Genomic DNA, 24,486 nt, shown 5'->3' with positions numbered 1-24,486 from the left:
AGGCCGGCTTCACACTTGCGAGTTTTACGGACGTAAGAGCGCAGAAACTACGTCCGTAAAACTCGCAAAAATTACGGCACAATTATTCTCTACGCCCCTGCTCCTATCTGCCGTATTAAACTGATCAGTATTATACGGCTTTCTACGGCCGTAGAAAATCGCAGCATGCTGCGTTTGTCACCGTATTGCGCAAATAAAACGTCAATGAAAGTCTATGGAAGCCCTAAAAATACGGATCACACACGGACCAGCAGTGTGACTTGCGAGAAATACAGTGAGACATGTATATATATTAATATTTCTTCCAGCGCTAGACAGCTTTAAAGCCGGTAAGCTCCCTGGCTCGAGTGCATATGAGGACAACCAGCAGAGGGCGCCCTCTTATGATCTCGAGCCAGGGAGCTTTCTAGGAAAGTTCCCACGATCTAGGAACAGCCAGCAGAGGGCGCCTCACCGCAAATGCAGGTAAATATAGGTCAATGACCTATATTACCTTCATTCCCCGGGGTTTTGCAGACATGAGCAAGGTTGCATTAGCAAAGCTCGTGGCTGCAAAATATTTTAACCCCTTCAGATGGATTTACATCGTTGGACTTTACAGATCTGCGGAAGGTAAGGATATTGTTGGTTTATTATGTTTTTTTTGTTACAGAACGAGGGTCTTCAGTGATTGGATTGGGCGTTCAATAAAATATTACAACAACCTTTGTTTTTATTTCATTAAATAATTTTTAATAATGTGTTTGTGTATTTTTTAACCCTTTACTAGGATTGGATTAATAATGGATAGGTGTCATAATTGATGCCTCTCCATTATTAATTTGGCTTAATGTCACCTTACAATAGCAAGGTGGCATTAACCCTTCATTACCCCATATCCCACCGCTACACGGGAATGGGAAGAGAGTGGCCAAGTGCCAGAATAGGCGCATCTTCCAGATGTGCCTTTTCTGGGGTGGCTGGGGGCAGGTTTTTTTAGCCGGGGGGGGGGGGGGGCAATAACCATGGACCCTCTCCAGGCTCTTAATATCTGCCCTCAGTCACTGGCTTTACTACTCTGGCGGAGAAAATTGTGCGGGAGCCCACGCCAATTTTTTCCGCCATTTAACCCCTTAATTTACTAGCTAGAACGGCCAAATTTTGCATAGACACACTACTAACATTAGTAGTGAGGAATATGCAAAAAAAAATGGGGATATGAGATGGTTTACTGTATGTAAACCAGGTCTCATATCATGTCGGGTTTAGGAAGGAGAAAGCAAAAGCCGGTAATTGAATTACCGGCTTTCTGCTATATCGCGCTGGATGAAATATTAATATATATATACATATATGCGTCTACTGAATATATATATATATATTTTTTTTTTTTTACACATGGATCCCTTGTATAGCCGTATGTCGGTTTTGCAAGCCTGCGATAAAAACACGCAGTACGGATGACATACAGATTACATACGGAGGATGCCATGCGCAAAAAACGCTGAAACACCCTGCCTGCGGAGGAGCTACGGACCACTATTTTCGGGACTTTTCAGCGTATTACGGCCGTAATATACGGACCGTAATTTCATACGCTGAGTGTGAAGCCGGCCTTAGACTCTGCTACTCTTAATACATCCTAGAACGGTGTTTGCCTTTTTTGCTGCTGCATCATACTATTGACTCATATTCATTCTGTGATCTATTAGTATACTCAAGTCTTTTTCACATGTGCTGTTGGTTAGTTCTATTCCTCCCACTCTGTAGATGTAATTTGTTTTTCTTCCTCAGATGTAGAATCTTGTATTTCTCCCTGTTAAATACCATTCTATTAGTAGCTGCCCATTGTTCAAGTTGTTTAGATCCTTCTGAATCCTTAAGGTACTGTCACACTAGACGATATCGCTAGCGATCCGTGACGTTGCAGCGTCCTCGCTAGCGATATCGTCCAGTGTGACAGGCAGCAGCGATCAGGCCCCTGCTGGGAGATCGCTGGTCGGGGAAGAAAGTCCAGAACTTTATTTCGTCGCTGGACTCCCCGTAGACATCGCTGAATCGGCGTGTGTGACACCGATTCAGCGATGTCTTTGCTGGTAACCAGGGTAAACATCGGGTAACTAAGCGCAGGGCCGCGCTTAGTAACCCGATGTTTACCCTGGTTACCATCCTAAAAGTAAAAAAACAAACACTACATACTTACCTAACGCTGTCTGTCCTCCAGCGCTGTGCTCTGCACTCCTCCTGCTCTGGCTGCGAGCGTCGGTCAGCCGGAAAGCAGAGCGGTGACGTCACCGCTCTGCTTTCTGGCTGCCCGGCGCTCACAGCCAGACCAGAGAAGCAGAGCGCCGAGGACAGACAGCGGTAGGTAAGTATATAGCGTTTGTTTTTTTACTTTTTAGGATGGTAACCAGGGTAAACATCGGGTTACTAAGCGCGGCCCTGCGCTTAGTTACCCGATGTTTACCCTGGTTACCGGGGACCTCGGGATCGTTGGTCGCTGGAGAGCTGTCTGTGTGACAGCTCTCCAGCGACCAAACAGCGACGCTGCAGCGATCCGGATCGTTGTCGGTATCGCTGCAGCGTCGCTATGTGTGACGGTACCTTTACTCTGTCTTCTCTAGTGTTGACCATCTCTCCTAGGGTACCGTCTCACAGTGGCACTTTTGTCGCTACGACGGTACGATCCGTGACGTTCCAGCGATATCGCTGTGTCTGACACGCAGCAGCGATCAGGGACCCTGCTGAGAATCATACGTCGTAGCAGATCGTTTGGAACATTCTTTCGTCGCTGGATCTCCCGCTGTCATCGCTGGATCGGTGTGTGTGACACCGATCCAGCGATGCGTTCGCTTGTAACCAGGGTAAACATCGGGTTACTAAGCGCAGGGCCGCGCTTAGTAACCCGATGTTTATCCTGGTTACCATCGTAAATGTAAAAAAAACAAACAAACAGTACATACTTACATTCCGATGTCCGTCAGGTCCCTTGCCGTCTGCTTCCCGCACTCACTGACTGCCAGCCGTAAAGTGAAAGCAGAGCACAGCGCACTGTGCTGTGCTTTCACTTTACGACCGGCAGTCAGTCAGTGCGGGAAGCAGACGGCAAGGGACCTGACGGACATCGGAATGTAAGTATGTACTGTTTGTTTGTTTTTTTTTATGCTGGTAACCAGGGTAAACATCGGGTTACTAAGCGCGGCCCTGCGCTTAGTAACCCGATGTTTACCCGGGGACTTCGGCATCGTTGGTCGCTGGAGAGCTGTCTGTGTGACAGCTCTCCAGCGACCACACAACGACTTACCAACGATCACGGCCAGGTCGTATCGCTGGTCGTGATCGTTGGTAAATCGTATAGTGTAACGGTGCCCCTAGCTTTGAAAATTTGATTAGTTTACCTTCAGTTCCCTTATCTAGATCATTTATTAAAATGCTATACAACACTGTGGCCAGGACAGAGCTTTGTGGTGCCCCACTTGAAACACTTTTCCAATTGGATATGTAACCATTTATCACCACTCTTTGAGTACGATCATTGAGCCAGTTATAAATCCACTTAACCGTAGGCTTTTCAAACCCATACTTGGTAATTTTTTCAATGCTTTGTTGAAGTAGAGATATACTATGTCTACCACATTTCCCTGATCCACCCAATCAGTGATTCCACCACAGAAGGAAATTAGATTATCCTGACATTTCTTGTTTGCTACAAACCCATGCTGGCTCTGGATAATTAATGCATTCTTATCCAAGTACTTCCATACATTCTGCTTAATAATTTGTTCAAAAGATCTTTCTGGTATAGAAGTAAAGCTCACTGGCCTTTAATTTCCTGGCTCCATCTGCTTTCCTTTTTGACGATAAAGAATTAATATTGCATCACTTAATATTGAGCAGAATTAAAAGGGTATTCCCATGTCAGAGATTATATTCCCAATATGTAGTAGGTGTAATATTCTTAAATAGCAAATACCTCCAGTTAGAAATGTAGCATTTCTCTTCTAATAAGGCATGTTGCTTACCCCAATATGTAGGGCATTGCATTAATAGTAGATATTTGATAATATTGCACCTACTACATACTGGGATAGAATCTATGAGATGGGAATACCCCTTTAAAGGGACACTGTCACCTGAATTTGGAGGGAACAATCTTCAGCCATGGAGGCGGGGTTTTTGGGTGTTTGATTCACCCTTTCCTTACCCGCTGGCTGCAATATTGGATTGAAGTTCATTCTCTGTCCTCCGTAGTACATGCCTGCGCAAGGCAAGATTGCATTGTGCAGGCGTGTACTACGGAGGACAGAGAATGAACTTCAATCCAATATTGTAGCCAGCATGCAGCCAGCGGGTAAGGAAAGGGTGAATCAAACACCCAAAAACCCCGCCTCCATGGCTGAAGATTGTTCCCTCCAAATTCAGGTGACAGTGTCCCTTTAAGTATGCAACATCCCCCTATATAACGTATGATCCCACACACAGCTACCACATACAGCATGAGACCCCACGCAGCCTCCTATATACAGAATGAGCCCCACATATACATGCCTTCTATGTACATACAAACATCCCACACACAAAAAAACAAAAAAAAAACACATACTCACCTAGCTAGCCTGGCGCTCTGCTCCTGTCTCTGGTGCATTGACTAGCTGCACTGCACAGCTGACTATATGAAATGATGTAATTGTGTCAGCTATCTCACACACTGATTGGTGGAAGAGGGGGTTGGCTGCCCTATCCTCCAATGTATTCACCGCTGTCTGCACCACAGTGACAGCGGCCAACAGATGGACGCTGGGCCGAGGAGGGTACGGTGCGGCCCATGGGCTACTTTTTCAGCCCTTCGGAACAGCCAGAGGGACAAATGTGGCCGGCAAGCCACATTTTGCCCAGGTCTGATTTAGAGACATGTGAAAATGAAAAACGCCAGTCTTGATGAATCAGGGCCATAAGGTTCAGAACCTAATCAATAAGCTATACACAATCCAAGAGTGGTAACTAGAAAACTAAAGGTACCGTCACACATAACGATATCGTTAACGATATCGTTGCTTTTTGTGATGTAGCAACGATATTGTTAAGGAAATCGTTATGTGTGACAGCGACCAACGATCAGGCCCCTGCTGGGAGATCGTTGGTCGCTGAGGAAAGTCCAGAACTTTATTTCGTCGCTGGACTTCCCGCTGACATCGCTGGATCGGCGTGTGTGACACCGATCCAGCGATGTCTTCACTGGTAACCAGGGTAAACATCGGGTTACTAAGCGCAGGGCCGCGCTTAGTAACCCGATGTTTACCCTGGTTACCAGCGTAAACGTTAAAAAAACAAACACTACATACTTACCTTCCGCTGTCTGTCCCCGGCGCTCTGCTTCTTTGCACTCCTCCTGCATCCTGTGTCAGCGCCAGCCAGCCGGAAAGCACAGCGGTGACGTCACCGCTGTGCTTTACGGCTGACCGGCGCTGACAGTGCAGAGGAAAGCAGAGCGCCGGAGGACAGACAGCGGAAGGTAAGTATGTTGTGTTTGTTTTTTTAATGTTTACGCTGGTAACCAGGGTAAACATCGGGTTACTAAGCGCGGCCCTGCGCTTAGTAACCCGATGTTTACCCTGGTTACCGGGGACCTCGGGATCGTTGGTCGCTGGAGAGCTGTCTGTGTGACAGCTCTCCAACGACCAAACAGCGACGCTGCAGCAATCGACATCGTTGTCGGTATCGCTGCAGCGTCACTTAGTGTGACGGTACCTTAAGTTTACAGATTGTACAGAAATCTCTTTGCCAAGTGTTAGAGTAAGTACACATAATGGCATACCCAGGGAATGGAATGCTGTAGATAAGCCCCCGATGTATCCTGAAAGATGAGAAAAAGAGGTTAGATTATAGTCACCTGGGTGGGCGGTCCGATCAGCGTCGCGGTCCGGGGCCTCCTATCCTCATAGGATGACGTCCTCTTGTCTTCACGCTGCGGCTCTCGCGCAGGCGTACTTTGTCTGCCCTGTTGAGTGCGCAGGTGCCGGGCCTCTCTGACCTTTCCCGGCGCCTGCGCACTGCAGTACTTTGCTCTGCCTTCAACAGGGCAGACAAAGTACGCCTGCGCCGGAGCGTGAATACAAGAAGAGGACGTCATCGTAAGAAGATGGGAGGCCCCAGACCGGACTACGACGCCCATTGGACCAGACCGCAGCGGGACCGCCCCGGGTGAGTATAATCTCTTTTTCTCATCTTTCAGGATACATTGGGAGTGCTGGTGGGCTTAGCTCATCTTTGATTTTGGGGGTGACAGGTTCCCCTTAAAGGGAGCGTTTGTTTTTTTCCCTTTGAAGTGTCGGGTGTTTTAAAATACTTTTGACCAGCATCTGTTTTAATATTTTTTTGTGTATATCCCTCCAAAAAGGCATTCAGGCATCTTGAGATTTTCCACTGACTTGTATTGTAAATTACAATGCATCTTCTGAAATGAAAATGCCTAAAGAATGGTCTGCTTTTTTTTTTTTTTTTCAAGGGAACCTGTCAGCTGGATTGTGCACAGTAACCTACAGCCAGTGTCAGGTCGGTGCCGTTATACTGATTACAATGATACCTTGGTTGATTAAATCCGTCTTGTGGTTGTTGTGTAATTTTTATTTGTAGTTTTGAGTTAATGATATGCTCGTGCTCCGGGGCGGTCTGGGATGGGGGTTTTCATGTGATGCTCTGCTTAGGTAATTATCAGTATGGCTTCTGACAGGTCACGATCCCTCACTGACCTGCCCCCTAGTTTAAATACTCCGTTTGCACAGTTCATATTATGGTCTTTGGAAAAAAAAAAAATATATATATATATATAGAGCCAATAGATGCTACTGCACATGCGGATCCATTTTGTACGAGGGAGAAAAAAAAAAATGGCTATAGCAAAATGGCGCCAGAGGATGCTACTGCACAAGCGCCACCATATAGCTGTAGTTACATTTTTTTTTCCTTCCAAAGACAACATGAACTGTGCAAGCGCAGTCTGTAAGATGGGGGCAGGTCAGTGAGGGATCAGTGTCCACTCAGAAGCTATACTGATGTATATGAACAGAGCACCACATGAAGACCCCCCACAGGCCACCCCGTAGCACGAGCATGGTGGCGCAGTGGTTAGCACAGCAGCCTTGCAGCGCTGGGGTCCTGGGTTCTAATCCCACCCAGGACAACATCTGCAAAGAGTTTGTATGTTCTCTCCGTGTTTGCGTGGGTTTCCTCCGGGCACTCCGGTTTCCTCCCACATTCCAAAGACATACTGATAGGAATTCTAGATTGTGAGCCCAATCGGGGACAGTGATGATAATGTGATGTAAAGCGCTGCGGAATATGTTAGCGCTATATAAAAATAAAGATTATTATTATTATTAACTGAAAATAAAGATTAAACAACAACCACAAGACGGATTTCATCACCCAGGCATCATTTTATTCAGTATAATGGCACTGACCTGACACTGTAGGTTACTGAGCACAATCCTGCTGACAGGTTCCCTTTAACTGCTTGGCATTTAAAAAAAAAAAAAAAAACTTGACGCCAATAAAAGACGTTCAAAAGCCTGAACATAAACCGCCAGTCATTTTCACATAGAAGTGCTCATGATCATTCTTTTGACCAGTTTCTACAAGGTTTCAGAATCAGCCTGAGAAAGACATTGGGTGCAGATACTCTTATGGTCAGTTGTAAATTGAGTGCATGAAGTCATAAAAGGTCCCAGAGGATTCAATAGTAATCAAAATAAACTGCAGGCTTATTATAGCTACAGATCATAGCACTCAGCAGGAAGAAGCCTCCTGCTGTGGTAACTTTAGAGGATCGGTCTGCACTCAGGAAGGGTGGTGTCAGAAAAGCACATGAACAATACCATTTCCACCATAAGAGCACCCTTCAGTCAGTGTATCTGCACCATGTCAGTGCATGATGGACTCCGGAAGCAGAGACCTATAGCTGTATGTAGAGAAGAATGATCACCAACACTGATCAACTAGGTTTCCACCGCTGAGGACCATCAATATCAGATTAATGCCTCCCCAATAAATGTTTGCAGCGCTGGATGTAAACAGGGTACAAAGCAGACCATCACTGCACGGTCACACAGTTTAGGGGTCTGTGCCGAGTACTGCAGGTCAGCTCTAGGAGCCGGGGGCAGGGCCAGGACAAGGCGTTTTTGGGCTCTAGGCCAGGGGCAGTCAATTAATTTCCCCAAGGGGCCACATGAGACCGTAACAATTGTGGAGGGCCAAACCAATAGGCTGAAATTAATTCTGCTCAATATATTATAGTTATATCACTTAATATTGTGCAGATTTGTAGTTACATAGTTATTAAGGTTGAAGGAAGACTATATGTCCATCTAGTTCAACCCATAGCCTAACCTAACATGTTGATCCAGAGGAAGGCAAAAAAACCCCATGTGCAAAGAGTAAGCTCCACATTGGGGAAAAAAATTCCTTCCCGACTCCACATACGGCAATCAGACTAGTTCCCTGGATCAACGCCCTATCAAGGAATCTAGTGTATATACCCTGTAACATTATACTTTTCCAGAAAGGTATCCAGTCCCCTCTTAAATTTAAGTAATGAATCACTCATTACAACATCATACGGCAGAGAGTTCCATAGTCTCACTGCTCTTACAGTAAAGAATCCGCGTCTGTTATTATGCTTAAACCTTTTTTCCTCCAACCGCAGAGGATGCCCCCTTGTCCCTGTTTCAGGTCTATGATTAAAAAGATCATCTGAAAGGTCTTTGTACTGTCCCCTCATATATTTATACATTAAAATAAGATCACCCCTTAGTCTTCGTTTTTCCAAACTAAATAGCCCCAAGTGTAATAACCTATCTTGGTATTGCAGACCCCCCAGTCCTCTAATAACCTTGGTCGCTCTTCTCTGCACCCGCTCCAGTTCAGCTATGTCTTTCTTATACACCGGAGACCAGAACTGTGCACAGTATTCTAAGTGTGGTCGAACTAGTGACTTGTATAGAGGTAAAATTATGTTCTCCTCATGAGCATCTATGCCTCTTTTAATGCATCCCATTATTTTATTTGCCTTTGTAGCAGCTGCCTGACACTGGCCCCTGAATATGAGATTGTCATCCACCCATACACCCAGGTCTTTTTCATTGACGGTTTTGCCCAGAGTTTTAGAATTAAGCACATAATTATACATCTTATTACTTCTACCCAAGTGCATGACCTTACATTTATCCCCATTAAAGCTCATTTGCCATTTATCAGCCCAAGCTTCTAGTTTACATAAATCATCCTGTAATATAAAATTGTCCTCCTCTGTATTGATTACCCTGCAGAGTTTAGTGTCATCTGCAAATATTGAAATTCTACTCTGAATGCCCCCTACAAGGTCATTAATAAATATGTTAAAAAGAAGAGGGCCCAATACTGACCCCTGTGGTACCCCACTGCTAACCGCTACCCAGTCCGAGTGTGCTCCATTAATAACCACCCTTTGTTTCCTATCCCTGAGCCAGCTCTTAACCCACTTACACATATTTTCTCCTATCCTCATTATTCTCATTTTATGTATCAACCTTTTGTGTGGCACCGTATCAAAAGCTTTTGAAAAGTCCATATACACTACATCCACTGGGTTCCCTTGGTCCAATCTGGAACTTACCTCTTCATAGAAACTGATCAAATTAGTCTGACATGAACGGTCCCTAGTAAACCCGTGCTGATACTGGGTCATGAGGTTATTCCTCTTCAGATACTCCAGTATAGCGTCCCTTAGAATGCCCTCCAGGATTTTACCCACAGTAGAGGTTAAGCTTACTGGCCTATAATTACCGAGTTCAGTTTTTGTCCCCTTTTTGAATATTGGCACCACATTTGCTATACGCCAGTCCTGTGGCACAGACCCTGTTATTATGGAGTCTTTAAAGATTAAAAATAATGGTCTATCATTGACTGTACTTAATTCCTGCAGTACTCGAGGGTGTGTCCCATCCGGGCCCGGAGATTTGTCAATTTTAGTGATTTTTAGACGCCGCCGCACTTCCTGCTGGGTTAAGCAGGTGACATTTAATTGGGAATTTTTATCACTAGTCATTTTGTCTGCCATGGGATTTTCTTGTGTAAATACTGATGAAAAAAAGTCATTTAGCATATTGGCTTTTTCCTCATCCTCATCCACCATCTCACCCAGACTATTTTTAAGGGGGCAAACACTATCATTTTTTAGTTTCTTACTATTTATGTAGTTAAAGAATATTTTAGGATTATTTTTACTCTCTCTGGCATTTAACCCCCTTAGTGTCAGAGCTTTTTTGGGTTTTGCGTTTTTTCGCTCCCCTCCTTCCCAGAGCCATAACTTTTATTTTTCCGTTAATATGACCATTTGAGGGCGACCAAAAAAAACCGTAATTCTGGTGTTTTTAATTTTTTTCCTCGCTACACCGTTTAGCGATCAGGTTAATCCTTTTTTTAATTGTTTCTGAACACAGCGATACCAAATATGTGTAGAGCCTATGACGCTCTCGGGGTCCAGACATGTGACTGCAAAATTTTGTGGCTGTAGCTGCGACGGTGCAGATGCCAATCCCGGACACACACACATACATTCAGCTTTATATATTAGATTATAAAGTTGCTTATTTTCACATGTACCATTAATTTATTAAATAAAAATTAAAAAGTCAGTGTGTACGCTTACACTATATAGTCTATACAGAGCTCCTGTGTGGAATGCCTTCAGTGATCACTGTATTATTACCTGTACACAGACACTATAAGCAGTTCTCCTGTGTATAATGTCACTGGTGATCACTGTACAACCTGTGCACTATATACAGAGCTCCTGTGTATAATGTCCCCAGAAATCACTGTATTACCTGCACACTGCCACTACATACAGAGCTCCTTCGTATAATGTCACGGGTAATCACTGTATTACCTGTACATACACTGACACGATATACAGAGCTCCCGTGCATAATGTCAGTTATGATCACTGTATTACCTGTACACTGACACTATATACAGAGCTCCTGTGTATAACTGCACTTATTGTAATACTAGTATTGTTTTTTTTATTAATGGTCAGTACTGGACAATTTGGTCACTATGTGGTGGTAATATCTGGTCGGGCAATGACGGTATTTCTCCCTTTTATGTGGTATTATTGGTCATTTAAAAAAAAAAAAAAAAGTATGTTATATATTTCCATAAAGAAAAATAAATAAATATATATATACCTAAAAAGAGTATTTGATATTTTATTGTTTAATAGGTTAGAATAGAATAGGGCTCTACCAAAAGAGTCTACCTTGTCGTGGTGGCGGGCAAAAAACCCCCCAAAACATCTTTTTCTGAGGAAGTGGATTTTTTTTCCAAGAGTGGGCGGTAGGACTGTAAAATGTTTGCGGAATTGAGGTGGAGCTTGGGCGGAGTCTCAAGGGGGCCCGGAAATTTTGCCACTATGGTACAGTAAAATTCCTAGTGGCAGCTCTGATTATAACTACTGGGCATATGGTACAAAGCATTTACACAAGAGTCAGGGATCCTGCTCGGCACTGCCCCATATGCACTGTTACAGACACTACTACTGTAAACATTGTCACGCGTGTTGCTCACAAGGGACTCATTACTAATTACCAAGATGAATTTTGAGTTATGACAGATCATCACGAGGCATGAGTAAAATACTTACGGACTGTCAGCCTGGGCTCTCATGGGCCCACCGGTGACACTCTTCAGTTACATGCTATATTATCTGATCCCTGCTCACAAGAGTACCTGTGCCTCTATACAATAAGCTTGCTTGTCTGTTAAATGAATGATGAGATGCTGCACTGAGCCACAGCCAAACACTGCCCATGTAGGCGGGTGGGGGCCGCTCGTGCCCCAGGCGGTTCCCTTTGGATCAGTCCAAGCCTGGACATACTTGTACCATAAGGAGCACTACTTCCCAGACCAAAATGGAGCAGTTTTTTCTCTTATTATAATCCCAGTAATCCCATGTATTTTCCATTAAAAAAAATAAACATCTGCCATACAGAGATGAACCTTTTTATTTATGGTTTATCTTTTATGGTCTTTTCCAAGGGGGAATGACTTCAGGTTGTTTTGCATTATTACTATGTGAACCACACCCCCTCACAAACACCATAAAAATACTAAATAAAAAAGACCCATATCACTGGAACCATATGGCAGATTTACAGACAACCCAGAAACTCAGGGGGGCAGCGGGAATAAAATATAGCATAAAAAAAAAAGAACGAAAGAAAGGGCGTTACTGACCAGTTAATAGGTCGTTGTTATTCCTGTTGATCGATTTAAGCCTGATCTTAGGGGGCTGCAGAGTCTACGTGGATATGTCTTCTGCAGGGTGGGGGCAGATCTGATAGGCTACAGTTATGTTCCTCTTATCGCACAACCCCAACATTGAGGCTCCGCTAGCCAACGTCTCTGATCACAATGCACTACAGAGTTATAGAAAAGCCCAAAGGCTGCAGGGATCGCGGTCATTCTCCCTGGATGGACAAGGATAGGGGGCGGCCGGCAAGCAGGAGTCCTACACAACAGAGCGGAGAGGGATAGGGGGCAGCTGGCAAGACGGAGTCCTACACAACAGAGAGGAGAGGGACAGGGGGCAGCTGGCCGGTAGGAGAGGGATGGGGGGCAGCTGGCAAGACGGAGTCCTACACAACAGAGGAGAGGGACAGGGGGCAGCTGGCCGGTAGGAGAGGGATGGGGGGCAGCTGGCAAGACGGAGTCCTACACAACAGAGGAGAGGGACAGGGGGCAGCTGGCCGGTAGGAGAGGGATGGGGGGCAGCTGGCAAGACGGAGTCCTACACAACAGAGGAGAGGGACAGGGGGCAGCTGGCCGGTAGGAGAGGGATGGGGGGCAGCTGGCAAGACGGAGTCCTACACAACAGAGGAGAGGGACAGGGGGCAGCTGGCCGGTAGGAGAGGGATGGGGGGCAGCTGGCAAGACGGAGTCCTACACAACAGAGGAGAGGGACAGGGGGCAGCTGGCCGGTAGGAGAGGGATGGGGGGCAGCTGGCAAGCAGGAGTCCTACACAACAGAGAGGAGAGGGACGGGGGGCCGGCCGGCAGGAGAGGGACGGGGGGCCGGCCGGCAGGAGAGGGACGGGGGGCCGGCCGGCAGGAGAGGGACGGGGGGCCGGCCGGCAGGAGAGGGACGGGGGGCCGGCCGGCAGGAGAGGGACGGGGGGCCGGCCGGCAGGAGAGGGACGGGGGGCCGGCCGGCAGGAGAGGGACGGGGGGCCGGCCGGCAGGAGAGGGACGGGGGGCCGGCCGGCAGGAGAGGGACGGGGGGCCGGCCGGCAGGAGAGGGACGGGGGGCCGGCCGGCAGGAGAGGGACGGGGGGGCCGGCCGGCAGGAGAGGGACGGGGGGCCGGCCGGCAGGAGAGGGACGGGGGGCCGGCCGGCAGGAGAGGGACGGGGGGCCGGCCGGCAGGAGAGGGACGGGGGGCCGGCCGGCAGGAGAGGGACGGGGGGCCGGCCGGCAGGAGAGGGACGGGGGGCCGGCCGGCAGGAGAGGGACGGGGGGCCGGCCGGCAGGAGAGGGACGGGGGGCCGGCCGGCAGGAGAGGGACGGGGGGCCGGCCGGCAGGAGAGGGACGGGGGGCCGGCCGGCAGGAGAGGGACGGGGGGCCGGCCGGCAGTCAGGAGCGGGACGGGGGGCCGGCCGGCAGTCAGGAGCGGGACGGGGGGGGGGGGGGGGGCTGGCCGGCCGGCAGGAGAGGGACGGGGGGGGGGGGGGCGGCCGATAGGAGAGGGATGGGGGGGGGGGGGGGGTAGGGGCGGCCGGCAGGAGAGGGACGGGGGGCGGGGTATAGCCGGCCGGCAGGAGAGGGACGAGGGGGGGGGGGGGGGGGGGGCCGGCCGGCAGGAGAGGGACGGGGGGGGGGGGGGCGGCCGATAGGAGAGGGATGGGGGGGGGGGGGGTAGGGGCGGCCGGCAGGAGAGGGACGGGGGGGGGGGGGTATAGCCAGCCGGCAGGAGAGGGACGAGGGGGGGGGGGGGCCGGCCGGCAGGAGAGGGACGGGGGGGGGGGGGCGGCCGATAGGAGAGGGATGGGGGGGGGGTAGGGGCGGCCGGCAGGAGAGGGACGGGGGGGGGGGGGGTATAGCCGGCCGGCAGGAGAGGGACAAGGGGGGGGGGGGGGAGCCGGCCGGCAGGAGAGGGATCGGGGGCGGCTGGCAAGTAGGATCCCTGCTCATCACTACAAGCCGGGAGCTGCTGCCATCTTCAGACTGGAGCAGTAATGCAGTGTGGAAGGAGTTGTGCTGGGACTTGTGGTCCTCCGGCCAATGATAGCCCATGGCCAGTACCCACCTGTGGCTTATAGAGCTGGCTGAGGGCTGTCAGTGGCTCGCTGTCATGGTGCAGGCAGCGGCAGCCTCCGGATCCTTGGCTTGCTGCCGTCTGATGTTTTTGTTCAGCTCCAGCTCACAGCTGATTGTTGGGGGAGGGGTGGAACGTACCAAACAAAGCACATGGGCCACTGCGATTATGTACCGGTATCATTTTTGCTCTCGCTGACGAGTGGCCTACGGGAAGGTGTCCGCTCCTATTACAGACAGTCTTTGGTGCAATTGTTAATGTCTCTACACTTTAGCCAGATGAAAATTAATATAAAAACGGAAGTAGATAGAATGGTACGACCCTGCTCGTGACGTCACGTATTTACGGAAGTAATCTGCCACTGGCGTTACGCGCCTCCCCCTCTTGAGTTTGGTTGCTAGGGCAATGTTTTGCTGATCTTTAAATATAGACACGCCCCTTTGAGAGGTAACACTATCCGCGCTTGCGCAGTTCGCTGTACTGTGGGACGGTTGGATTAGCGCTGGAGGGGGCGGGGAGTTCCTGCGCTGCCGTTGTTGTAGAGACGCTACAGACCGTGACCTCGGGCTGAAGTACGAGGAATGCGCGCCAGAAATGCCGCCAGTGCCGCCTGCTGCTGCTGGGGAAGGAAGGCTCATACCTCTGTGTGAGGAGGTTCAGGAACTGGGCAGCACATTCCAGGGGCACTGGGACTCAGTGGGACGCCTCCCCATTTCCGGAAGAAAGACGCTTCAAGAAACTCTGGTGTTCTGACCAGAAGCGGTTTTCTGTGGGTTTATTTTTGGTTGTTTTTTTGCTCAACAGACCGAGCACATGCACAGCCAGTCACATTTTACACAGAAATGCCTGTTTCTTCTTTCCTACATGTTTTAGTGCTTTTCCAGGCCGGTTACATAGAATAACTTTTTTAGCTGAGCTTATCTTCAGAGCAGAAACTCCAAAAGCTCCTGATTCAATAAGAGCGGTGATTGGGTATAAGATCCACCAAATTCATGAAGAGGCGCATGTCACCTATAGGGCATCTATCTCCAGCAGAATGTAGAGACAGAGACCCTGATGACAGCAATGTGTACCTTTCTGGGGGGACGGACTAAACTGCATATTGGGATGATGGGCTGCAATACTAGACTCCACCACTAGATGGCAGCACATTTTACAAATGCAGCCCAGGAAATGACTTCTTGTAATATAGGAAGAAGGGAATTCAATGGAAATACTTAAATGAATCAGAACATCCACAGGGCTCAATTAAAGTTTAATAATAGAACCAGGGAAAAAAGATTGTAACTATATGGGATTATGTGTAGAATATCGGGTTGCACACGCCTGGTGATATATCTCATCAACATCTCATAGGAATATGGGTATAACTATTGTTCTGTATGGGGATTATGGGTGAAATATCACAAATACACATGCCCAGGAACATACTTCATCTACTTCTGATAGGAATATGAGTATAATTATTGTTCTGTATGGGGATTATGGGTGAAATATCACAAATACACATGCCCAGGATCATACTTCATCTACTTCTGATAGGAATATGGGTATATCTATTGTTCTGTATGGGGATTATGGGTGAAATATCACAAATACACATGCCCAGGAACATATTTCATCTCCTTCTGATAGGAATATGGGTATAATTATTGTTCTGTATGGGGATTATGGGTGAAATATCACAAATACACATGCCCAGGAACATACTTCATCTACTTCTGATAGGAATATGGGTATATCTATTGTTCTGTATGGGGATTATGGGTGAAATATCACAAATACACATGCTCAGGAACATATTTCATCTACTTCTGATAGGAATATGGGTATAATTATTGTTCTGTATGGGAATTATGGGTGAAATATCACAAATACACATGCCCAGGAACATACTTCATCTAGTTCTGATAGGAATATGGGTATAATTATTGATCTGTATGGGGATTATGGGTGAAATATCACAAATACACATGCCCAGGAACATACTTCATCTACTTCTGATAGGAATATGGGTATATCTATTGTTCTGTATGGGGATTATGGGTGAAATATCACAAATACACATGCCCAGGATCATGCTTCATCTACTTCTGATAGGAATATGGGTATAATTATTGTTCTGTATGGGGATTATGGGTGCAATATCACAAATACACATGCCCAGGAACATACTTCATCTACTTCTGATAGGAATATGGGTATAATTATTGTTCTGTATGGGGATTATGGGTGAAATATCACAAATACACATGCCCAGGAACATACTTCATCTACTTCTGATAGGAATATGGATATATCTATTGTTCTGTATGGGGATTATGGGTGAAATATCACAAATACACATGCCCAGGATCATGCTTCATCTACTTCTGATAGGAATATGGGTATAATTATTGTTCTGTATGGGGATTATGGGTGAAATATCACAAATACACATGCCCAGGAACATACTTCATCTACTTCTGATAGGAGTATGGGTATAATTATTGTTCTGTATGGGGATTATGGGTGAAATATCACAAATACACATGCCCAGGAACATACTTCATCTACTTCTGATAGGAATATGGGTATAATTATTGATCTGTATGGGGATTATGGGTGAAATATCACAAATACACATGCCCAGGATCATGCTTCATCTTCTTCTGATAGGAATATGGGTATAATTATTGTTCTGTATGGGGATTATGGGTGAAATATCACAAATACACATGCCCAGGAACATACTTCATCTACTTCTGATAGGAGTATGGGTATAATTATTGATCTGTATGGGGATTATGGGTGAAATATCACAAATACACATGCCCAGGAACATACTTCATCTACTTCTGATAGGAATATGGGTATAACTATTGTTCTGTATGGGGATTATGGGTGAAATATCACAAATACACATGCCCAGGAACATATTTCATCTACTTCTGATAGGAATATGGGTATATCTATTGTTCTGTATGGGGATTATGGGTGAAATATCACAAATACACATGCTCAGGAACATACTTCATCTACTTCTGATAGGAATATGGGTATATCTATTGTTCTGTATGGGGATTATGGGTGATATATCACAAATACACATGCCCAGGAACATACTTAATCTACTTCTGATAGGAATATGGGTATAATTATTGATCTGTATGGGGATTATGGGTGAAATATCACAAATACACATGCCCAGGAACATACTTCATCTACTTCTGATAGGAATATGGGTATAATTATTGTTCTGTATGGGGATTATGGGTGAAATATCACAAATACACATGCCAAGGATCATACTTCATCTACTTCTGATAGGAATATGGGTATATCTATTGTTCTGTATGGGGATTATGGGTGAAATATCACAAATACACATGCCCAGGAACATACTTAATCTACTTCTGATAGGAATATGGGTATAATTATTGATCTGTATGGGGATTATGGGTGAAATATCACAAATACACATGCCCAGGAACATACTTCATCTACTTCTGATAGGAATATGGGTATAATTATTGTTCTGTATGGGGATTATGGGTGAAATATCACAAATACACATGCCCAGGAACATATTTCATCTCCTTCTGATAGGAATATGGGTATAATTATTGTTCTGTATGGGAATTATGGGTGAAATATCACAAATACACATGCCCAGGAACATACTTCATCTACTTCTGATAGGAATATGGGTATATCTATTGTTCTGTATGGGGATTATGGGTGAAATATCACAAATACACATGCTCAGGAACATATTTCATCTACTTCTGATAGGAATATGGGTATAATTATTGTTCTGTATGGGAATTATGGGTGAAATATCACAAATACACATGCCCAGGAACATACTTCATCTACTTCTGATAGGAATATGGGTATAATTATTGATCTGTATGGGGATTATGGGTGAAATATCACAAATACACATGCCCAGGATCATGCTTCATCTACTTCTGATAGGAATATGGGTATAATTATTGTTCTGTATGGGGATTATGGGTGAAATATCACAAATACACATGCCCAGGAACATACTTCATCTACTTCTGATAGGAGTATGGGTATAATTATTGATCTGTATGGGGATTATGGGTGAAATATCACAAATACACATGCCCAGGAACATACTTCATCTACTTCTGATAGGAATATGGGTATAACTATTGTTCTGTATGGGGATTATGGGTGAAATATCACAAATACACATGCCCAGGAACATATTTCATCTACTTCTGATAGGAATATGGGTATATCTATTGTTCTGTATGGGGATTATGGGTGAAATATCACAAATACACATGCTCAGGAACATACTTCATCTACTTCTGATAGGAATATGGGTATATCTATTGTTCTGTATGGGGATTATGGGTGATATATCACAAATACACATGCCCAGGATCATACTTCATCTACTTCTGATAGGAATATGGGTATATCTATTGTTCTGTATGGGGATTATGGGTGAAATATCACAAATACACATGCTCAGGAACATACTTAATCTACTTCTGATAGGAATATGGGTATAATTATTGATCTGTATGGGGATTATGGGTGAAATATCACAAATACACATGCCCAGGAACATACTTCATCTACTTCTGATAGGAATATGGGTATAATTATTGTTCTGTATGGGGATTATGGGTGAAATATCACAAATACACATGCCCAGGAACATATTTCATCTCCTTCTGATAGGAATATGGGTATAATTATTGTTCTGTATGGGAATTATGGGTGAAATATCACAAATACACATGCCCAGGAACATACTTCATCTACTTCTGATAGGAATATGGGTATATCTATTGTTCTGTATGGGGATTATGGGTGAAATATCACAAATACACATGCTCAGGAACATATTTCATCTACTTCTGATAGGAATATGGGTATAATTATTGTTCTGTATGGGAATTATGGGTGAAATATCACAAATACACATGCCCAGGAACATACTTCATCTACTTCTGATAGGAATATGGGTATAATTATTGATCTGTATGGGGATTATGGGTGAAATATCACAAATACACATGCCCAGGATCATGCTTCATCTACTTCTGATAGGAATATGGGTATAATTATTGTTCTGTATGGGGATTATGGGTGAAATATCACAAATACACATGCCCAGGAACATACTTCATCTACTTCTGATAGGAGTATGGGTATAATTATTGATCTGTATGGGGATTATGGGTGAAATATCACAAATACACATGCCCAGGAACATACTTCATCTACTTCTGATAGGAATATGGGTATATCTATTGTTCTGTATGGGGATTATGGGTGAAATATCACAAATACACATGCCCAGGATCATGCTTCATCTACTTCTGATAGGAATATGGGTATAATTATTGTTCTGTATGGGGATTATGGGTGAAATATCACAAATACACATGCCCAGGAACATACTTCATCTACTTCTGATAGGAGTATGGGTATAATTATTGTTCTGTATGGGGATTATGGGTGAAATATCACAAATACACATGCCCAGGAACATACTTCATCTACTTCTGATAGGAATATGGGTATAATTATTGATCTGTATGGGGATTATGGGTGAAATATCACAAATACACATGCCCAGGATCATGCTTCATCTTCTTCTGATAGGAATATGGGTATAATTATTGTTCTGTATGGGGATTATGGGTGAAATATCACAAATACACATGCCCAGGAACATACTTCATCATCTACTTCTGATAGGAATATGGGTATAACTATTGTTCTGTATGGGGATTATGGGTGAAATATCACAAATACACATGCCCAGGAACATATTTCATCTACTTCTGATAGGAATATGGGTATATCTATTGTTCTGTATGGGGATTATGGGTGAAATATCACAAATACACATGCTCAGGAACATACTTCATCTACTTCTGATAGGAATATGGGTATATCTATTGTTCTGTATGGGGATTATGGGTGGAATATCACAAATACACATGCTCAGGAACATATTTCATCTACTTCTGATAGGAATATGGGTATAATTATTGTTCTGTATGGGGATTATGGGTGATATATCACAAATACACATGCCCAGGATCATACTTCATCTACTTCTGATAGGAATATGGGTATATCTATTGTTCTGTATGGGGATTATGGGTGAAATATCACAAATACACATGCCCAGTAACATACTTCATCTACTTCTGATAGGAATATGGGTATAATTATTGTTCTGTATGGGGATTATGGGTGAAATATCACAAATACACATGCCCAGGAACATACTTCATCTACTTCTGATAGGAATATGGGTATAATTATTGTTCTGTATGGGGATTATGGGTGAAATATCACAAATACACATGCCCAGGAACATATTTCATCTACTTCTGATAGGAATATGAGTATAATTATTGTTCTGTATGGGGGTTATGGGTGAAATATCACAAATACACATGCCCAGGAACATACTTCATCTACTTCTGATAGGAATATGGGTATATCTATTGTTCTGTATGGGGATTATGGGTGAAATATCACAAATACACATGCCCAGGAACATACTTCATCTACTTCTGATAGGAATATGGGTATAATTATTGTTCTGTATGGGGATTATGGGTGAAATATCACAAATACACATGCCCAGGAACATATTTCATCTACTTCTGATAGGAATATGGGTATATCTATTGTTCTTTATGGGGATTATGTGTGAAATATCACAAATACACATGCCCAGGAACATACTTCATCTACTTCTGATAGGAATATGGGTATAATTATTGTTCTGTATGGGGATTATGGGTGAAATATCACATACACATGCCCAGGAACATACTTCATCTACTTCTGCTAGGAATATGGGTATAATGGTTCTTTGTGGGTATTATAGGTGATATATCATGAATACACATGCCCAGTGTCATATTCGATCAATTCCTGGTAAGAACACGTATGTGTACAATTATTGTTTTATATGTTGATTATTGGTAAAATATGATGAAACATTTCATTAACTTCCGGTAAGAATATGGGTATATTTATTATTCTATATGGGGTTATGGTCAGAATGCTATGGAGATACAGATCATGTAACCTATTTGCATCTGACAGGATTACATGTCCATTGACTTCTCCCACCCCTGGGAGATGTGAGCCCTGGCATCATAGGTCTTAGACCCAGTGTTCCCACCTCCTTATTAGGCCGGCCATGTCATAGAGATGAGAAGTCTTGCACCATACTTCTTGCTTATATACCTATATTATATACATTGTTCTTTATAGGATGTTGGATCTTTTTGCAGGATTTTATTGGTTAGGTTTGTTGACATCAATAACTTTTAATGGAGATATATAGAATTTTTTTTAAATAACTTTTAATAAAATGATAGGTTTTATCTTAACAAAAATATTTGGAAATGGAACATGTATTTTAGTGTATACTGGTCTCTAGGTTAATACGAAGGCCATCATAACAAATCCAACAAAATAGCTTTCATGGAACAATAAATGATCCTGCTTACGTTCACATGTCTGATATAGGACTCGGTATTGCTTCTTCGTCAGTAGGCAAGGCATAATTGAATCTTATGTGCCTGTTTTCCATCCAGGTTCAGGTTCACTTGGGAATGGAAACTTTCATATTGTTCCCCGCTATACAGGGCAGATTTTTTTTTTTGTGTGGCTGTGGGAAAAAGATGAGGGTAACGTATACAGTCACGGCCAAAAGTTTTGAGAATGACACCAAAATTATATTTTCACATGATCTGCTGGCCTCTGGTTTTTATTAGTGTTTGTCTGATGTTTATATCACATACAGAAATATAATTGCAATCATATGATGAGTACCAATAGGTTATATTGACAGTTAGAATGAGTTAATGCAGCAAGTCAATATTTGCAGTGTTGACCCTTCTTCTTCAAGACCTCTGCAATTCTCCCTGGCATGCTCTCAATCAACTTCTGGAGCAAATCCTGACTGATAGCAGTCCATTCTCGCATAATCAATGCTTGCATTTTGCCAGAATTTGTTGGTTTTTGTTTGTCCACCCGTCTCTTGATGATTGACCACAAGTTCTCAATGGGATTAAGATCTGGGGAGTTTCCAGGCCATGGACCCAAAATCTCTATGTTTTGTTCCATGAGCCATTTAGTTATCACCTTTGCTTTATGGCAAGGTGCTCCATCATGCTGGAAAAGGCATTGTTGGGCGCCAAACTGCTCTTGGACGGTTGGGAGAAGTTGCTCTTGGAGGACATTCTGGTACCATTCTTTATTCATGGCTGTGTTTTTAGGCCGATTCCCTTGGCTGAGAAGCAACCCCACACATGAATGGTTTCAGGATGCTTTACAGTTGGCATGAGACAAGACTGGTGGGAGCGCTCACCTCTTCTTCTCCGAATAAGCTGTTTTCCAGATGTCCCAAACAATCGAAAAGGGGATTCATCAGAGAAAATGACTTTGCCCCAGTCCTCAGCAGTCCACTCCCTGTACCTTTTGCAGAATATCAGTCGGTCCCTGATGTTTTTTCTGGAGAGAAGTGGCTTCTTTGCTGCCCTCCTTGAAACCAGGCCTTGCTCAGAGTCTCGGCCTCACAGTGCGTGCAGAAGCACTCACACCAGCCTGCTGCCATTCCTGAGCAAGCTCAGCACTGCTGGTAGTCCGATCCCGCAGCTGAAACAGTTTGAAGATACGGTCCTGGTGCTTGCTGGTCTTTCTTGGGCACCCTGGAGCCTTTTTAACAACAATGGAAGCTCTTTCCTTGAAGTTCTTGATGATGCGATAGATTGTTGACTGAGGTGCAATCTTTGTAGCTGCGATACTCTTCCTGTTAGGGTACCGTCACACACTGCCATTTCGATCGCTACGACGGTACGATTCGTGACGTTCCAGCGATATCGTTACGATATCGCTGTGTCTGACACGCAGCAGCGATCAGGGATCCTGCTGAGAATCGTACGTCGTAGCAGATTGTTTAGAACTTTCTTTCGTCGCTGGATCTCCCGCTGGCATCGCTAGATCGGTGTGTGTGACACCGATCTAGCGATGCGATCTAGCGATGCGTTCGCTTGTAACCAGGGTAAACATCGGGTTACTAAGCGCAGGGCCGCGCTTAGTAGCCCGATGTTTACCCTGGTTACAAGCGTAAAACTAAAAAAAAACAAAACAGCACATACTTACATTCTGGTGTCCGTCAGGTCCCTTGCCGTCTGCTTCCCGCACTCAGTGACTGCCGGCCGTAAGGTGAAAGCAGAGCACAGCGGTGATGTCACCGCTGTGCTGTGCTTTCACTTTCACTTTACGGCCGGCAGTCAGTGAGTGCGGGAAGCAGACGGCAAGGGACCTGACGGACACCGGAATGTAAGTATGTGCTGTTTGTTTGTTTTTACGCTGGTAACCAGGGTAAACATCGGGTTACTAAGCGCGGTCCTGCGCTTAGTAACCCGATGTTTACCCTGGTTACCCGGGTACCTCGGCATCGTTGGTCGCTGGAGAGCTGTCTGTGTGACAGCTCCCCAGCGACCACACTACGATTTACCTACGATCACGGCCAGGTCATATCGCTGGTCGTGATCGTAGGTAAATCGTATAGTGTGACGGTACCCTTAGGCCATTTTTGTGCAGTGCAATGATGGCTGCACGTGTTTCTTTAGAGATAACCATGGTTAACTGAAGAGAAACAATGATACCAAGCACCAGCCTCCTTTTAAAGTGTCCAGTGATGTCATTCTTACTTTATCATGACTGATTGATCGCCAGCCCTGTCCTCATCAACACCCACACCTGTGTTAATGGATCAAGCACTAAAACGATGTTAGCTGCTCCTTTTAAGGCAGGACTGCAATGATGTTGAAATGTGTTTTGGGGGTTAAAGTTCATTTTCTGGGCATATATTGACTTTGCAAGTACAGTAATTGCTGTTAAGCTGATCACTCTTTGACATTCAGGAGTATATGCAAATTGCCATTACAAAAATGAAGCAGTAAACTTTGGAAAAATTACTATTTGTCTCATTCTCAATACTTTTGGCCATGACTGTACAGCACTTTGCCAGCCAATTTACTGCTTTATCCAAGCATTCAGGTGGCTGCCCATGGCTCCCCTTTTAGACACAAAAAATGGACAAAAGCGGACAGTAGAACATAAAAGAGAGGTAGGATGACACAAAA

General features: G+C 44.9%; 1 protein-coding gene across 1 annotated transcript in view; it reads right to left on the bottom strand.

The window, feature by feature from the left end:
- TCP11L2 (t-complex 11 like 2) overlaps positions 1-14,441 on the bottom strand; it is a 63,316-nt gene extending 48,875 nt beyond the window's left edge. The window contains exon 1 of the mRNA XM_069764309.1: positions 14,321-14,441. The gene's annotated coding sequence lies outside the window, so the exon portion shown is untranslated. The remainder of the gene's footprint in view (positions 1-14,320) is intronic.
- Between the last annotated feature and the right edge of the window lie 10,045 nt (positions 14,442-24,486).

Source organism: Ranitomeya imitator, chromosome 4 (genome assembly GCF_032444005.1).
Source record: "Ranitomeya imitator isolate aRanImi1 chromosome 4, aRanImi1.pri, whole genome shotgun sequence".
NCBI lineage: Eukaryota > Metazoa > Chordata > Amphibia > Anura > Dendrobatidae > Ranitomeya > Ranitomeya imitator.
The sequence above is the reverse complement of the archived record's forward strand: the minus strand, read 5'-3'. Positions and strand labels throughout refer to the sequence as shown.